Below are 17,190 nucleotides of genomic sequence, written 5' to 3'. Positions count from 1 at the left end.
GCTTTTCTTCCATGATCTTCGTTCCGAACTGTCCTCAAATCTTTCCAAAACCAGAGAGCGAATCTCTCCAATATAAAGATAAATTAGTAGGAATGAACCCCATCTTATGGTTTTACCATACCCTTACTCCTACCTTGATACCCAAACTACATCATAGGAATGTAGGTCAACACTCAGAAAACCAATATCCAAGGTGCGGGAAAAATTATTGCCTATTATAGTAAGGATAGATACATCCGGGGTTAACCATCGTCTCTCATCAGCTTGTGTTCCTTTTTGTGTAGGAAAAACCATGCCTCTGAAGAAACATAACCAATCCGCTGGCAAGAAATCGACTCTCCTATTCGATGAAGCTATGTTCCAAGTTGCAGTCTCAGCAGCCGTAGCAGCTGTCATGGCTCATCTGAATGCTAACAACGCCAATGTTAGCAGGGTCCCTATCGAGATTCCCGATCCTAGCAATGGACAACAGAAACCAACACCTGCGTACCCAGCCACCCAAGAACCTCAACCAACTCCACTGTAGAGAAAGTTCAAGAACGTGGAGGAAAGTACCTCGGCTCAAGGACCTTCCGAAGGGCAACGATCTGGGGCAGTCAATACCCCTGCCAACCCTTCCATCCCGACACATAGAAGGCCATACCTAGGAAGCCTTCCCTGCTGCAGCAAGTGTAGCTACCATCATCATGGTATTTGTTGAGAATTCTTTTGCGCTAGGTGCAACAAGAAGGGGCATACCGCTCGTACCTGCAGAACCCTGGTTGAGTACATTACATCAACCACCAATGTGGCAACCAGTCCAATATGCCATCTATGTGGTGAGATTGGGCACTTCAAGCGGGACTGCCCAACAGAAAGAAACGGCAAAGGCGCAGGAGGAGTCCAACTCTAATACCTAGGGAGAAGCATCAAGGAAGCCGGTAAAAATTTCGGTACATCTCTCAATCCTAGATAACTAACCGAAAACATTAAAAGGCTAATTCTAAATGTAATTACTCTCCCGTTAAGGCGAAAGTTGCAACACTGTTGTAAACTTCAAAATTTCATCAGGTAAAGCTATAATGGCTCGATATATATGTTAAAGTCAAGTATAATTAAGATGGATAGACCTCGAGTGAGTGATGCTGCCTTATTTGTTGTTCCTCGTTTGGTTGTGGATTTAGGGCGAAGTTGCTCAGTCAACAGTCTTTCCCACCTTAATTATACATGACTAGTGTATGCTAGGCGATTATAGAAAGGCCTCGTGAGAATCCATTCATGAAAAGTACATTATTCCGAAACCTCAGGACCCTCTATAATGCCGCATCGACTCTATCGGTCCAAGTATCCGCAATAGTGGTACACGGGACGAAACCCGAGACGTCAAGAACTTGTGTTCCTGTTCAGCACATGGCCATCGACCCTCATTCTATATCATGTCGATGTCTGCCAACTTTGACGCCTCTATGAATCATGGTTTGACGTTGTACAACCATGTGTAAATTCCTAATGCTGTGTCAAAAGAACTATCACCATAGCCATTTCGGCAAACAGAAGTTCTTCCTAACTTAATAATAAAACCTATTGCAATTCGTCGGTCGTTTCTCTTATCTAAAACCTTCCGAAATACCCAGGAGAAGGGTATCGCGCGTTGTTAACCAACCTCTCCTTAGGAAAAATAGAACCCGAAGCGAAAGACACTGCAGGAATTCCAGAAGATGATAACCACCCAAAACCTACTCCGTAGATCCCCCAGAAAAGCCCTTAGCACCTTACAATCAGATTCGAGAATCAAAAAAAAGAAACTCATGGGATTAACTTGCTACTACTTAGTACATTCATTAGAGTGGTATATAATTTTGATCAATACGATTTAAGATGTGTGTTTCCTCCCTACTCCCTGTTCCTCGTTGGGTTGTGGGTCTGGGGTGGGGCCACACAACTGAACATCCCGTCGATCTCAATTATATACGGCTTGCGTACACCAAGTATTAGTGATTAAGCCGAGTATGAGCTCTACCACGAACCTTGTAATAAAATCCTTCATCCTATCCCATATAGCAGGAGTTGGAGTCAAGAGAACCACTGCGGGTTGAGCTACTAAAATGACCACAAATTCAAAATTGTCGTCATCTCGGTTAAGCCAGCCTAGTAGCTTACACCCTCAGTTAGAAAAATAACTCAAGACGTAAGAGTCAAAATCATTGACTACGACCATCCATTCATGCTTAACCCCACGAATTAAACATCTCAGTGGTAAGCCCAGAAACCTGAAAGCTATGACAGGTTCAACCCGGAGAAGAGTGGATGAGGAATTAGAGGTCCGGGTGACGGAACTCTATATTCTCTAGATTCGATTTAGAACGAAGAAACTCGCAAACACCGGAAGAGTAGTTGCAAGGGATACACGCGCTACTTAGGCACTTCGTCCTCCCGTTACTGACGAGTAGTGCCTAGGACACTCCACCTCCTCACGTGGAAGAAGTCATTGTCGCCCCGTAGACGATAGACTGCGTTCTCCGAAGTGTATACTAGAATGCCAAAAACCTCAGGATAATCTCCTCAACCAAGAATACCTGAATAAAGTACGAAAGTAGGTTGCATTAAGCCTTATAACCCAGATCTCGAAGAGATTATAGACTTGACACTAGTCTAGGTGTTAGTCGATGGGTTATACAAGAACACGCGCTTTCTGTAGCTGGAATGAACCGGCACCTTGGAGAGTAGGGCATGTTTTAGAGATTCATTGGACTAGTAGGTGTTCCAAGGATACTATCTCACACATAAACAGTAAGATCACCTCTCCAGGTAGTTCAACACTTCCAAAAATCTCTAAGGGCTGAGTTAGCTCTGAACAGAGATTGCTATTCATGAAACAACAAGGCGAGTAAGAGCATGATTCTTTCCTGTTAGGAATCATATTGTGAAAGCGTCAACTAGACGATGATGAAAAGTTTAAAAACTTTCTAAACAATCGTCTGGTAAAAACCTATCTCACTAACCCTGAGAGTTTCTGTTAGAAACATCTCAAGAATCAGAAGTGCAGGTTCATTTTGCACTAGGTTGAGATAGACGCCCTGCAGCAAATAGATACCAGTAGATATCCAATTCATCCGATGATCCGGAAAACCTTTGAAAGCCAATCAGCAGGAAATACAAATCCAAGGATAACCCGAGCCTTTTAAGAACCAACCCGAAGAACTACACCCCCCCCCCAGTATGAGAGAACGTTTGGAACTTCAAAATGGCGATCACGCCAGTGATGATCTCACCATAGAAGTACATTATGTTCTAAGTAATGAAAAGCTCTATTTTTTCGAGAGCTTAGGACCATCCGATATTTTTTATAAAAATTGGTCCAACCCTTGTCAGACCATGACTACTTTTGGAATTCCATAAGTTCTGACAACCCGATATTTTGAGACAATAAAATGTAACACCAGTCAAACTTAAGCCAAAATTTAACTTTCCTAAAATCGTATTTGGTTTAAATAAAGTGGTAGGAATCGTATCAAGGTTTTCGTACATATAAAGAACACTAAAATCCGAGTTATAACGGAGAAGTTATGACCAACCGAAGATTCTCGGCAAAACCTGGCAACACCGGTTAAGCGAAAAACACGAAGTTTCAATACAATAACATTTAGCCTTAGGTATCTAAACGATAGTCGTAGATTACGTTAAACCATGATCATGCATAAAAAGAACGCCAAAATCTGACTTCGTATGAGGAAGTTATGATTTTTCGAAGTTTCTAACCTAGAAGTAGACAGCTAAAAACTCGAAATAGAAATCAAGCGATCTTTAGCCGACACAACCTAAAAAAAAGTTGGAGAGCCCGACAATAGGAGTATAACAATAAAAAGTCTGACAAAAACAGACGTCGGATGAAGAAATTATGGATTTTTAACGAGGATATCGTGTCCCGACCTATTAATTAAAATATAATTAAAAATAAATCAAAATTAGCCGACGGAGTCTAAATGAAAGTTGTGGAGTATTTTCTCACCTTCGCGTGGATATAAAGAACGTCAAAAACGGAGCTCGTATGCGAAAGTTACGCATTTTAGAAGTTCTTGGCACGCACTTCAAAGTCTTATCCGAAGGAGTACCCCCAGCGTACTCGGATACTAGGCTCCGGATCATCCACGTCGTCCACTCACGTCTTCCGAGGATGCGGTCAGCAGTGATGCAAGCGAACGCCCCGCGTATGAGGAACGCCCTGCGTAAGTCCGAAGTACGCCCGGCGTACCGAGGATCTCCAGCTCCTATAAATAGATTGCGAGGGTGCCGGCTGTTTTCACTAAAATCCTTCATTTATCTCACATTTTCGCCTCGTTTTTCGTGCCGACAACATCCCGACTTCCCGGTTTCATATCTAAGCCCCGAAGAAGGTCCGAAGCCCCGAGATTCCCGAGAATCTCGTCACTTTCCGGTCGAGGTGCCGCACGGGAAAATCTCGTTTTCTTCAAATCACGCACTTTCTTCGGTGAGTTCATACCCCTATAAACTACATTTTTAAATGTGTTATCAATACTTTATATATACACTTTTAAGGGGGGAATACAAGTAAACACACGATTTTTATCGTGTGTAACCCAAGATTTCACTAAATACTCATTTTTATCAAGAAAATCATATGTGATTCATAACCACTATATGGAATCCTTCGTACGCAAAATATATCACGATATCATCTTATCTGTTGAAATTAAATATGTTGTTATATACGAAACAAACACTTTATTTATACTTTGAGTATATGTGTTCATTTATGTCACCACAAAAAGTCACACATTACATAACAAGTGAGCAGCACACTAGGGTTTACTATACAAACGAAACAAACTTTTGGAAAAACTATAATAGGTTACGACAAACATTTTTACAGGTTAAAAACTCTTTATCAAACCGTCTTACATACTTTATGTTCCCTTTCAAACGCTGTTAGAATCGTATTTCAAACAAAGGTCTTCTTATACTCAAAATTGTTCTTATCAAACAAACAACTTTCAAATCGTTTTATAAACTGACATCCAGTCATCATTTCTTATTTATTGAACTTCTCAAAGGTTATACAAAAATTCTTTTATATTTTTATTGTCAAATGCATGCCTATACATGTGAAGTTATATATGTGTGTATATATATATATATATATATATATATATATATATATATATATATATATATATATATATATATCATGTATACAGATATAAACATAAAAGTTTTCCATCAGTTGGTTCAGTACCTTTGGATAGCAAATACATATTTCGGTTATACACATACACTACTAGTAACTATAATAGGTATAGTTAGGATATACTACTTACCATTCCAAGTACGAGGAATCACACAAGAGTCGGTTTATTTATAAGTCTATACTAATACCTTACATACTATATAAGGAGATATGATTATATACAATTACAAGGCATAAAAATTTCAAGACATACAATTTCAAGAGATACGATTACATCAGATAGTGTACTATATATACATAAAATTTTACATACTACAAGTACCATATCAAAGGGGTATTTTCATATACAAGAACAAATGGACATTTTCATACGTAAATCTGTTTTATACTAGGTTGTGAGACTTTTCACGTACTTTCGAGTATGCATTATTAAGTCCTGTATTATATACCATAATCCCTTGTAGGGTGAGCGTGATACTTGTGTATAGATCTATACGGGATTGACAATCCCGCACCTAAACTGTTAGCTATTGTTAGACCGGCAGGTCTGGGTGACTAATGTCATAGCATTCCAACGCCTGAAGAACGTTGTTACAGGCAGTCTGGGTCATTAGCATGGTTATAAAACTCACATGGAGTATTAAAAACACGTTGATTTACGGAGTTTTCATATATCTTAGCGATTATAACTGTACACAAATCTACTATTTTATGACATGAAAAACATCATGGTAGTTCATTCTGGGACTTTTAATCAACCATCCACTTATAAACAAATATTGGATTTCTGAAGCAAACATTCAAAACAGTCGAGTCTTGGTAGAAGGCTACATTTTATACTAGTAGAAAATATGGGATTTTCTAAGGATTTTCAAACGTTTACAATTACTTACAAACATGTTCGTTGGTACAAACTTTCCTTCATACATTTACAGGTCTTTCTTTATAGCTTTACAAATCAAAGTCACATAAATACTTATGAATTCACCAGCATTATTGCTGATACTCACTTTCAAAATAACTTGTATTCCCAGGATACGGATAGACAGGTACGACTACCAGGTTCTGTGAAGACGGAGCGATCAAGACTCATCTTTTATTTTTGAATATTCATTTTTGTAGAATTATACAATGAAAGAACTCAAATGTAATTAAAATTATACTATTAATGCAATGGATGATGTTGTTGCTTGTTTACTACTTTGCATTGTTGTGATACATTACATGACGTCCTCCGCCCCAGAACGTTTCCGCCGTTCTCGGTTTTGGGGTGTGACAAATTGGTGTCAGAGCATTGTTTATAGTGAATCGATTATATCAACCCATAAAAGATATACAAACTATAAATACAATAGGGATTAAAATACTCTGATAAAGATTCTATACTTTTAAATAATAAAATATTTAAGTAAGTATACGTGCCTGCATTCATACTAAAATCAGTATCACTAGGACGGAGCAAAAGTATTACGATTGTTGGGCAGCACAATTAGACTTAGAGACATATAGTTAAAACTGGGATGATATAGCTTGATCAACTATATTATCTGAGGGTTGACTAGCATGTGCCTAAGTGTGGTTGTGAGCTGCAACAAGTCTAAAAACTTACCCACAATACCGCAATGAGAACAATAGAACATAAACCTAAAATACTATAGGAGTATTTCGTGTATTACTATAAACTACTTATGTGTTAGATTCTTATACCCCAATTACCGCATAGATAACATAGCTGGACCCCATCCCCACGACGAACCGTACTTCCCGAACAAAGGCAATGCTGGATGGTTCAGAGAAGAACCAGAGAATGATCATCCAATCCCTTTTGAATGGTCACCATATTGAAGACCCTTCGGATGATGATAACTCTGAACTCGAATATAAGAACCTACCCTCGGTAGCTCCGAATTCAAACCCTAACCCTCGTCCAGCTCTTCATGGCTCGACGCCTCCTTGGGTAGAATGCCTAGAAACATGGGGCGCAGAGCAAGATCAACCTATGTCGTCAAAAGGAGATCGAAGCTGCTACAACTTAAGCGAAGGGAGCTCAGCAGACAAAGTTCTACCAATCCTGATCCGTAGAGTTGATCGAAACGAAATTCAAAGCAGGACGACTCTCCATTGTATCAAAGAGGTTAATTACCAACGCAAGAATACACACCATCTACACCAATCATCTTGAAAACACTCGTGAGAGATCTGAGAGAGACCATGAGACCCTGCTGCAAGCAATAGCTAAAACACGAGCCGGAGTCATAGAGGTATGAGTATGCCCAAAAGTGTACGAAAGACACCCTCTTAATAATGGAACGTCAATTGGCTGAACTGAGAGTTCACCAGAGGGATGACCGCCGTCAGTAATAAAGGCTTTATTTTCCCTTTCTTGTTTAAAGGAATCGTTGTTCCTGTGTATGTCCTATATAGCATTTTCTGTGTAACTATCTTGTACTGCAAGTACTGATTAGTTAGGCCTTTATGTGGCCAAAACCTTTCTACTCATGATATGATGTAAGACCTTCTTCAAGATAAAATTTTCCTAAACTTATTCCATCTTAAACATCGATGATATTGACAATCAGCTAACTCCCGTGTCGCTCTTTGTTCAAAACCCCCCCATCATACCTTCGTTAGAGCCTATCCGAAAACATGCTTTAGTCAAGTCAGCAAACTATAGTAATTTAACTCCGAAAACATTTCCATGTATCTGTAGTGGTAAGATCATGTTATTCACCAACTAACGATACCTCAGCTTGAACAACAAACGTCTTAAGATCATTCTACAAACATACTTCTACACTGTACTAGGACTGCATCATAGGGATGTAGGTCAAACTTTCGAGAACATACTCTTACTCTTTACTTAAAGCGATCGAAATACATCTAGGTTCAACCATAATATCTCACGAACTCCGTTATCCTTCGTGTTACAGAATCATGTCGCCGATGAAAAGTAATCAACTCATCACCCCAACACCAACTCTTCAGATTGATACAGCTACCTTTCAAGCTGTAGTCTCAGCTGCCGTAACATCTGTTCTGAATCACCTTAACGTTAACAACGCAAATGTTAGCAGGATGGTTTTCAATAATTCCAACCCAAGTAACAACCAAGTACACCCACGAGTAACAAACTACCACGACACTCAGAATCTCAAACCAAAGAGCAACAAATGAAAATTATGGGATAGAGTTAAAGGCAAATCACCTCGAGGGACAAACAAGAAACCATCACCGGTGGCAGCCTTCGCAGCCACGACATCTGTAACTCCTACCACCAAAACTACAAGTATCCCAATTATCCCTAACCCGGCCAGACAGTATGCTGGAAACCTACCGAATTGCAATAAGTGCAACTTCCATCACTTAGGTAGTTGTCGTCTGTTACACTGCAAGACCTGCAACAAGAACGGACACACTACCCGCTTCTGCAGGACTCGGGTCAAACACATTACTTCAACCACCAATGTCGAAATTTCTCGAATATGCCATCTATGTGGTTTAATGGGACACTTCAAGAGGGATTGCCCAACAGAGAAGAATGACAGTGGAACAGGAGGAGTTTGACCTCAGAATGGAAAAAGGCAATAAAGGACCCAACTATAACAAAGAACTCTGGAGCAGACGGTAGGATTCTCAGGATCACGGCTGCAGGAGAACCTACTCCGAACCCACGTTAACGTGATATTAGGCGTTTCATTGTAACAGACTTATAAACCATCCAAAACTAGCGCAATCAAAGTCTTATCTTTTGCGGGATCACGTCGGTATAGGGATGCTCGTGCTGCGTATTTTTGCCTTTCGTACTATACCCTGTTCGTAACAATAGTCTTGTAGTAAAACCAAAGTACTGTAACTCTGTTAAAAGTTGCACTGTTGTGTTTTATCTGTAACAACTTTATGATCAAATCTAATACCTCTATTTCCAAGTAATTCCGATATCATCATACAAGTTGACTCAATTCGATCCTCGCAATACCAGCTTCGTGCGTACTTCTCCTTCTCCGAAAACGTCTTTCTAGCGAAACCGTCATTCCAGAACACCGAAGTACTCATGCATGGAGTACCTCATGTTTCTTATCCTTTCCAAAGAAACCTCAGCAAACCTCCCCAAAGTATCACTCGTACAGTACCTCAAGTTCAATCTAAAGACCCATACGGTCGATCTATCGTTGAAGAATGTATACATAGGGGTGGTATATAATCAAGGTTCTACAGGTTTAGAATTGATGATTCCACTTTAACTTCTTTTCCTCGTTGGGATGTGGGCTTAAAGAAGAATCATTTATTTGACTACCTTTTCAATCTTAATTATAAACGACTCTTATACTCGAGACTATGATAGATGAACCTGGTATGAGTTCTACTATGAACTTCAGGACGGAGACTGCCCAAGACCGCGAGTGATCGTGCTTCCGTAAGAATAAACTTAGAAATACCTATCCTTTTCCCCTAATTCATAAGTACTCATACTCCTTTTAGATCTTCACGACAGGTAATCCACCCCAAGGTTTCAACATCATGATCAGTAAGAGTTGGTTAAGTCTACATTGACCCCACATCAGGTGCTTTGATAAAGCAGTTCGTCCTAACCTCCCTAAACGACGAAGCTCTAGTTATTTACAGCGACAAACCAAGTACGAACCCTCTCATCTTTTCGTGTATGCAAGCTCAGAAATGATTACGAAAGGAATATCATGTATTCCTTGCACACATCACCGAGATGTGTCGAGAAGTGAAGAACATTCAAAAACATCCAAGAAGTACGCTGTTTTCCCGACACCTTTCCAGAAGGACTACCGAGAGTACCAACACAGCATCAAGTCGAATTCAGAATCGACTTAGTTCCAGGGGCTACCCTAGTAGCCAAATCACCTTATTGTCTAGCTCCAACCGAGATGCGAGAACTTCCTAGCGGGCTTAGGAAACTCCTCAGGAGGGGATTCTTTAGGACAAGTTCTCACTTGGAAGAGCACCGTAATTGTCTGTAAACAAGAAAGAGTGTTCCAAACGCTAAAGTAAGTCTGATGCATCGCACCAATATTATCCCTCCCAAAAAGGAATAGAATATTTCGTGATGTAATGTGATGCATCTAACCAAGGGTTTGGTTGTGTTCTTATGCAAGAGGAAAGATCACTTTTTATACCTCAAGACAGCTTAAGACACAGGAGTTTGACTGTTCAACACATGACCCTGATTCAGGAGCAGCGGGGATTGCTCTGAAGATCTAGAGACACTATTTGTAGGGTACAAGGTGTACTATGTTCACAGACCACAAAAACATTCAACATACATTCGACCAAGAAGAGTTATCACCCCAGAAAAGTCAAACGACAGAAGCAAAGTCGTATCCCGATAGTGAAAGATTCGCTGGAATGCCAAGCGAGGACCAGAGTTCACCTAAGAACACGAGAAGCAAATAAAACTTCTATCCGTAGCATGATCATTAATTCTTCTTACACTCGAATTTCGGGACGAAATTCCCTCTAACAGGGGGATGATGTGACAACCCGATATTTTGAGACAATAAAATGTAACACCAGTCAAACTTAAGCCAAAATTTAACTTTCCTAAAATCGTATTTGGGTTAAATAAAGTGGTAGGAATCGTATCAAGGTTTTCGTACATATAAAGAACACTAAAATCCGAGTTATAACGGAGAAGTTATGACAAACCGAAGATTCTCGGCAAAACCAGGCAACACCGGTTAAGCGAAAAACACGAAGTTTCAATACAATAACATTTAGCCTTAGGTATCTAAACGATAGTCGTAGATTACATTAAACCATGATCATGCATAAAAAGAACGCCCAAATCTGACTTCGTATGAGGAAGTTATGATTTTTCGAAGTTTCTAACCTAGAAGTAGACAGCTAAAAACTAGAAATAGAGATCGAGCGATCTTTAGCCGACACAACCTAAACAAAAGTTGGAGAGCCCGACAATAGGAGTATAACAATAAAAAGTCTGACGAAAACGGACGTCGGATGAAGAAATTATGGATTTTTAACGAGGATATCGTGTCCCGACCTATTAATTAAAATATAATTAAAAATAAAGTCAAAATTAGCCGACGGAGTCTAAATGAAAGTTGTGGAGTATTTTCTCACCTTCGCGTGGATATAAAGAATGTCAAAAACGGAGCTCGTATGCGAAAGTTACGCATTTTAGAAGTTCTTGGCACGCACTTCAAAGTCTTATCCGAAGGAGTACGCCCTGTGTACCCTCGTACGCCCAGCGTACTTGGATACTAGGCTCCGGATCATCCACGTCGGCCACCCACGTCTTCTGAGGATGCGGTCAGCAGTGATGCAAGCGAACGCCCCGCGTACCTTCGGAGTACGCCCCGCGTACGAGGAACGCCCCGCGTAAGTCCGAAGTACACCCAGCGTACCGAGGACCTCCAGCTCCTATAAATAGATTGCGAGGGTGCCGGTTGTTTTCACTAAAATCCTTCATTTCTCTCACATTTTCGCCTCGTTTTTCGTGCCGACAACATCCCGACTTCCCGGTTTCATATCTAAGCCCCGACGAAGGTCCGAAGCCCCGAGATTCCTGAGAATCTCGTCACTTTCCGGTCGAGGTGCCGCACGGGAAAATCTCGTTTTCTTCAAATCATGCACTTTCTTCGGTGAGTTCATACCCCTATAAACTACATTTTTAAATGTGTTATCAATACTTTATATATACACTTTTAAGGGGGGGAATACAAGTAAACACACGATTTTTATCGTGTGTAACCCAAGATTTCACTAAATACTCATTTTTATCAAGAAAATCATATGTGATTCATAACCACTATATGGAATCCTTCGTACGCAAAATATATCACGATATCATCTTATCTGTTGAAATTAAATATGTTGTTATATACGAAACAAACACTTTATTTATACTTTGAGTATATGTGTTCATTTATGTCACCACAAAAAGTCACACATTACATAACAAGTGAGCAGCACACTAGGGTTTACTATACAAACGAAACAAACTTTTGGAAAAACTATAATAGGTTACGACAAACATTTTTACAGGTTAAAAACTCTTTATCAAACCGTCTTACATACTTTATGTTCCCTTTCAAACGCTGTTAGAATCGTATTTCAAACAAAGGTCTTCTTATACTCAAAATTGTTCTTATCAAACAAACTACTTTCAAATCGTTTTATAAACTGACATCCAGTCATCATTTCTTATTTATTGAACTTCTCAAAGGTTATACAAAAACTTCTTTTATATTTTTATTGTCAAATGCACGCCTATACATGTGAAGTTATATATATGTGTGTGTATATATATATATATATATATATATATATATATATATATATATATCATGTATACAGATATAAACATAAAAGTTTTCCATCAGTTGGTTCAGTACCTTTGGGTAGCAAATACATATTTCGGTTATACACATACACTACTAGTAACTATAATAGGTATAGTTAGGATATACTACTTACCATTCCAAGTACGAGGAATCACACAAGAGTCAGTTTATTTATAAGTCTATACTAATACCTTACATACTATATAAGGAGATACGATTATATACAATTACAAGGCATACAAATTTCAAGACATACAATTTCAAGAGATACGATTACATCAGATAGTGTACTATATATGCATAAAATTTTGCATACTACAAGTACCATATCAAAGGGGTATTTTCATATACAAGAACAAATGGACATTTTCATACGTAAATCTGTTTTATACTAGGTTGTGAGACTTTTCATGTACTTTCGAGTATGCATTATTAAGTCTTGTATTATATACCATAATCCCTTGTAGGGGGAGCGTGATACTTGTGTATAGATCTATACGGGATTGACAATCCCGCACCTAAACTGTTAGCTATTGTTAGACCGGCAGGTCTGGGTGACAAATGTCATAACATTCCAACGCCTGAAGAACGTTGTTACAGGCAGTGTGGGTCATTAGCATGGTTATAAAACTCACATGGAGTATTAAAAACACGTTGATTTACGGAGTTTTCATATATCTTAGCGATTATAACTGTACACAAATCTACTATTTTATGACATGAAAAACATCATGGTAGTTCATTTTGGGACTTTTAATCTACCATCCACTTATAAACAAATATTGGATTTCTGAAGCAAACATTCAAAACAGTCGAGTCTTGGTAGAAGGCTACATTTTATACTAGTAGAAAATATGGGATTTTCTAAGGATTTTCAAACGTTTACAATTACTTACAAACATGTTCGTTGGTACAAACTTTCCTTCATACATTTACAGGTCTTTCTTTATAGCTTTACAAATCAAAGTCACATAAATACTTATGAATTCACCAGCATTATTGCTGATACTCGCTTTCAAAATAACTTGTATTCCCAGGATACGGATAGACAGGTACGACTACCAGGTTCTGTGAAGACGGAGCGATCAAGACTCGTCTTTTATTTTTGAATATTCATTTTTGTAGAATTATACAATGAACGAACTCAAATGTAATTAAAATTATACTATTAATGCAATGGATGATGTTGTTGCTTGTTTACTACTTTGCATTGTTGTGATACATTACATGACATCCTCCGCCCCAGAACGTTTCCGCCGTTCTCGGTTTTGGGGTGTGACATAAGTTTCACCCCAAATCGATCCACATCTTAGACTTGAAAAAGTGCATGCCCGACGTAACTCTCTAAATCCCACTTGTCTTGATAGAAATCATTGGGAACACTAACTTCGTAGAAGAACCTATAGGAATCACGAACCGAGCGATCAAACGAATCAAACGAAATCCGCATCCCGTTAAGTGAAGGTTTACTGGAATGCCAAGCAAAGCCCGGATTTCACTTGGGAGCGCGAGGACCAACCGAATAGGAAGTACCCTCATCTCTCTACTCGATTGTTCATGCCTACTTCCTTGCCTAAACTCTAATTTCGGGACAAAATTCCCTCTAACAGGGGGATGATGTGACAACCCGAATATTTCATATATAAAATTCTACAGTCAAACACTTCATTTGGAAGTCAAATTCATTTCCGCCATCTTTTAGCAAATTTAAAATATGTTTTAGTATTCCGAGCTTTTCACACTTAACGATCAAGTCTTAGACAGTAACCACTAAAGCCCTAACACCAAAAATCATGCCATAAACCTCATAAGATGGAGTTCTCGGGCGGTAAACTCTGGGCGGTAAACTCGGGCGGTAAAATCCGGGCGGTAAACTCCGGGTGGTAAACTCCGGACGGTAAACTCGGGCGGTAAACTCCGGGGCAGTAAACTCACCCTATATAAAGGTTGAGTGAACATCATTTACACTATTTCCACTCTCTCTATACACACTCTCTCTCTCTCTCTCTCTTCAAGACCCGATTTCTCCCAAAAATCTTCATGTTTTTGTCCACAAACTGTAAGTTCTCTTCCCCTAGATTGTGTTAAAGCTTCTTTCATGTCCATATAGCATTGAAATCACCCAAAAATCACAAGAACAAGGTGTTTACGGCCCAAGAACTTCTTAGGCCGTAAATCCTTAAAAGGGGTGTCAAAATGCCTCTAACTCCTTCCTTGTGCTTAGAGACTAGCTTAGATCATACCCTTGAAGTGTTATGGACCTTAAACATTAGGTTTTGGAGGGTTTAATGAGAGTTTACGGCCCAGGATCTTCTTAGGCCGTAAACTCCCTCAGATGGTGCAAAATGTGCCCTAATCACCTCACCTAACCTTGGACATTAACCTAGAATTATACCTCAATGAGTTAGGGACTTGAAATGACGATTTGGCACTTCATGCCATGAGTTTACGGCCATAAACTCATGGGGAAGTGGTCCCCACGCCGTAAACTCCACTCAAGACCATTTTTGGACCTTAAACTCACCCAATCTCTTGTTTAGGCCTTGGAGCACTTAACCACTTAAGTTATACTAGTTTTAAGACTTGTTTGGAGACCCAATTGAGAGTTTACGGCTAGGAGTAAACTCCCCTGAGCCATAAACTCCAACAAACATGGTCATTTGACCATACATTTCCGTATAAAGCCATACACTCCATTATTGCAACCCAATAGCCTCCTAGCACTTGACCAAAGTGTTTTTCCGCGCATTAGGATGTTTATATATACTTAGTTAGTGTTATAATCACAATTTATATGTAAACATATGTTTTCATATGATACTAGGGTCATTAAGTGTGTACAAGTCTTCACTTGACACCAAGCACTCAACCGACACTTCCATCCGATCCACTCGCTACAGGTGAGTTCATACCCCTGAATTAACCTTTTAAATGTTTTATATGCTTTTATGGGGGAATACAAGTTGAAACATGCTAGTTATCATATCAATCATATGTGATTAATAACCCGCATGCAAAAGGATTTACGGCACTTTCATCTGTTTTACCAAGAATATTACTTCAAATGGTCTCCCAAAACGTTGTTATTTGTTTAGATCTTTCTCAAACTATCTTTCGTGCTGTATGTTTTCCTTCAAAACATGTTACAGAAATGCTTCAAAAAAAGGTTTTCTTCACTTAAACTGTTTTATCAAATCATTTTTCAAAGTTTGTTTATTAAAGGTTTACCAAAGGTTTTCAAATCTCTTTTTATAAATTGACATCAAGTTGTAAATTCTTATTTATGAAGTTTTCCAAAAGTTTTACCAAAGTTTCCATTATGCTTCTATTTTATTAAATGCATGCCCGTATAAGTATAGTTATATAAGTGATATTTAAAGGACTTAGAAAGGCTAACTCGCTTTGATTCCTTTTCCTTGTTTGGATGTGGCTTCGGGGTATCGGTTATCCGTCCGAAGGTCGTTTAAATATTAATTATATATCACATATACAATTATGGACATAAAAGCTCTCTCAGCCAGTTCATCGCCTTTGGATAGTAAAGTCATCCTTCCATTACTCATCTTTCTAGAACCCTAGAAACTATTATAGGAATAGTTAGGAGATTTTATTTACTCTCTCTCTCTCTCTCTATATATATATATATATATATATATATATATTTATATATCTTTCTAGTACGAAGATTTACTCAGAAGTCAGTTCATTTGTGAGTCTATACTAATATTATAATACTTTAGAATGTGACACCCTATTTCCCTCTACGACACTTCATCATGCCATCGACGTGTAACCAGAGTCTCCTGGAGGAAGAGCGAACATCAAGTGTATAGATCTATACGGGACTGACACTCCCGCATCATGACTGCTAGCTACAGTCCGTGCCGGTAAGGCCCATGGGTGACATAGTGCCACTAACTCTACGCGTGACCTGGAGGGTCATCGGATACCCTATCGTCGATCAGCATGGTTACATACGAGTTCACATTCACCTCTTGTTTGAGACTTTTCCAGTTGTATCGTTCATTCGATACTGTCTGGAGTCTGTATTTCCTTGTTTTAGACTTTGATAGTTGTATCGTTCATTCGATACTGTCTGGAGTCTGTATTTCCTTGTTTTAGACTTTGCTAGCTGTATCGTTCATTCGATACTGTCTGGAGTCTGTATTTCCTTGTTTTTTACTTTGCAAGCTGTATCGTTCATTCGATACTGTCTGGAGTCTGTGCTTCCTTGTGTTAGACTGAGCCAGGCGTATCATTCATTCGATACTCTCCTAGAGTCTATGTTTTCATTTGCTTTAGTCAGCAGTATTACTGCTGAAGTATATGTTATTTTTCCCTAGTATTTTTACTTGTGATTTTCTCACGATTCTTCTAAAGTCAAAACTGCATTTTGGTAATGATAGTATTTTAGGGAAATTACTCCTTAAAACATAAATCTGTCGAGTCTTGGAGAAGACTGCTTTTATTTAGAAAAAATATAGGATTTTCTGGAAAGAGCGCTAATACACCATAGATTCTAGACTACTATCTTTCATAAAGTTATTTTGAATAAAAATGTGTATTTATAGAAATTACACTAAATACTTATGAACTCACCAGCATTGTAAAAATGCTGATACTCGCTTTCAAAATAACTTGTATTCTCAGGTTATCGATAGACACGTACATCAC

The sequence above is a fragment of the Lactuca sativa genome, chromosome 3 (assembly GCF_002870075.4).
Source record: "Lactuca sativa cultivar Salinas chromosome 3, Lsat_Salinas_v11, whole genome shotgun sequence".
Lineage (NCBI taxonomy): Eukaryota > Viridiplantae > Streptophyta > Magnoliopsida > Asterales > Asteraceae > Lactuca > Lactuca sativa.
The sequence above is the reverse complement of the archived record's forward strand: the minus strand, read 5'-3'. Positions refer to the sequence as shown.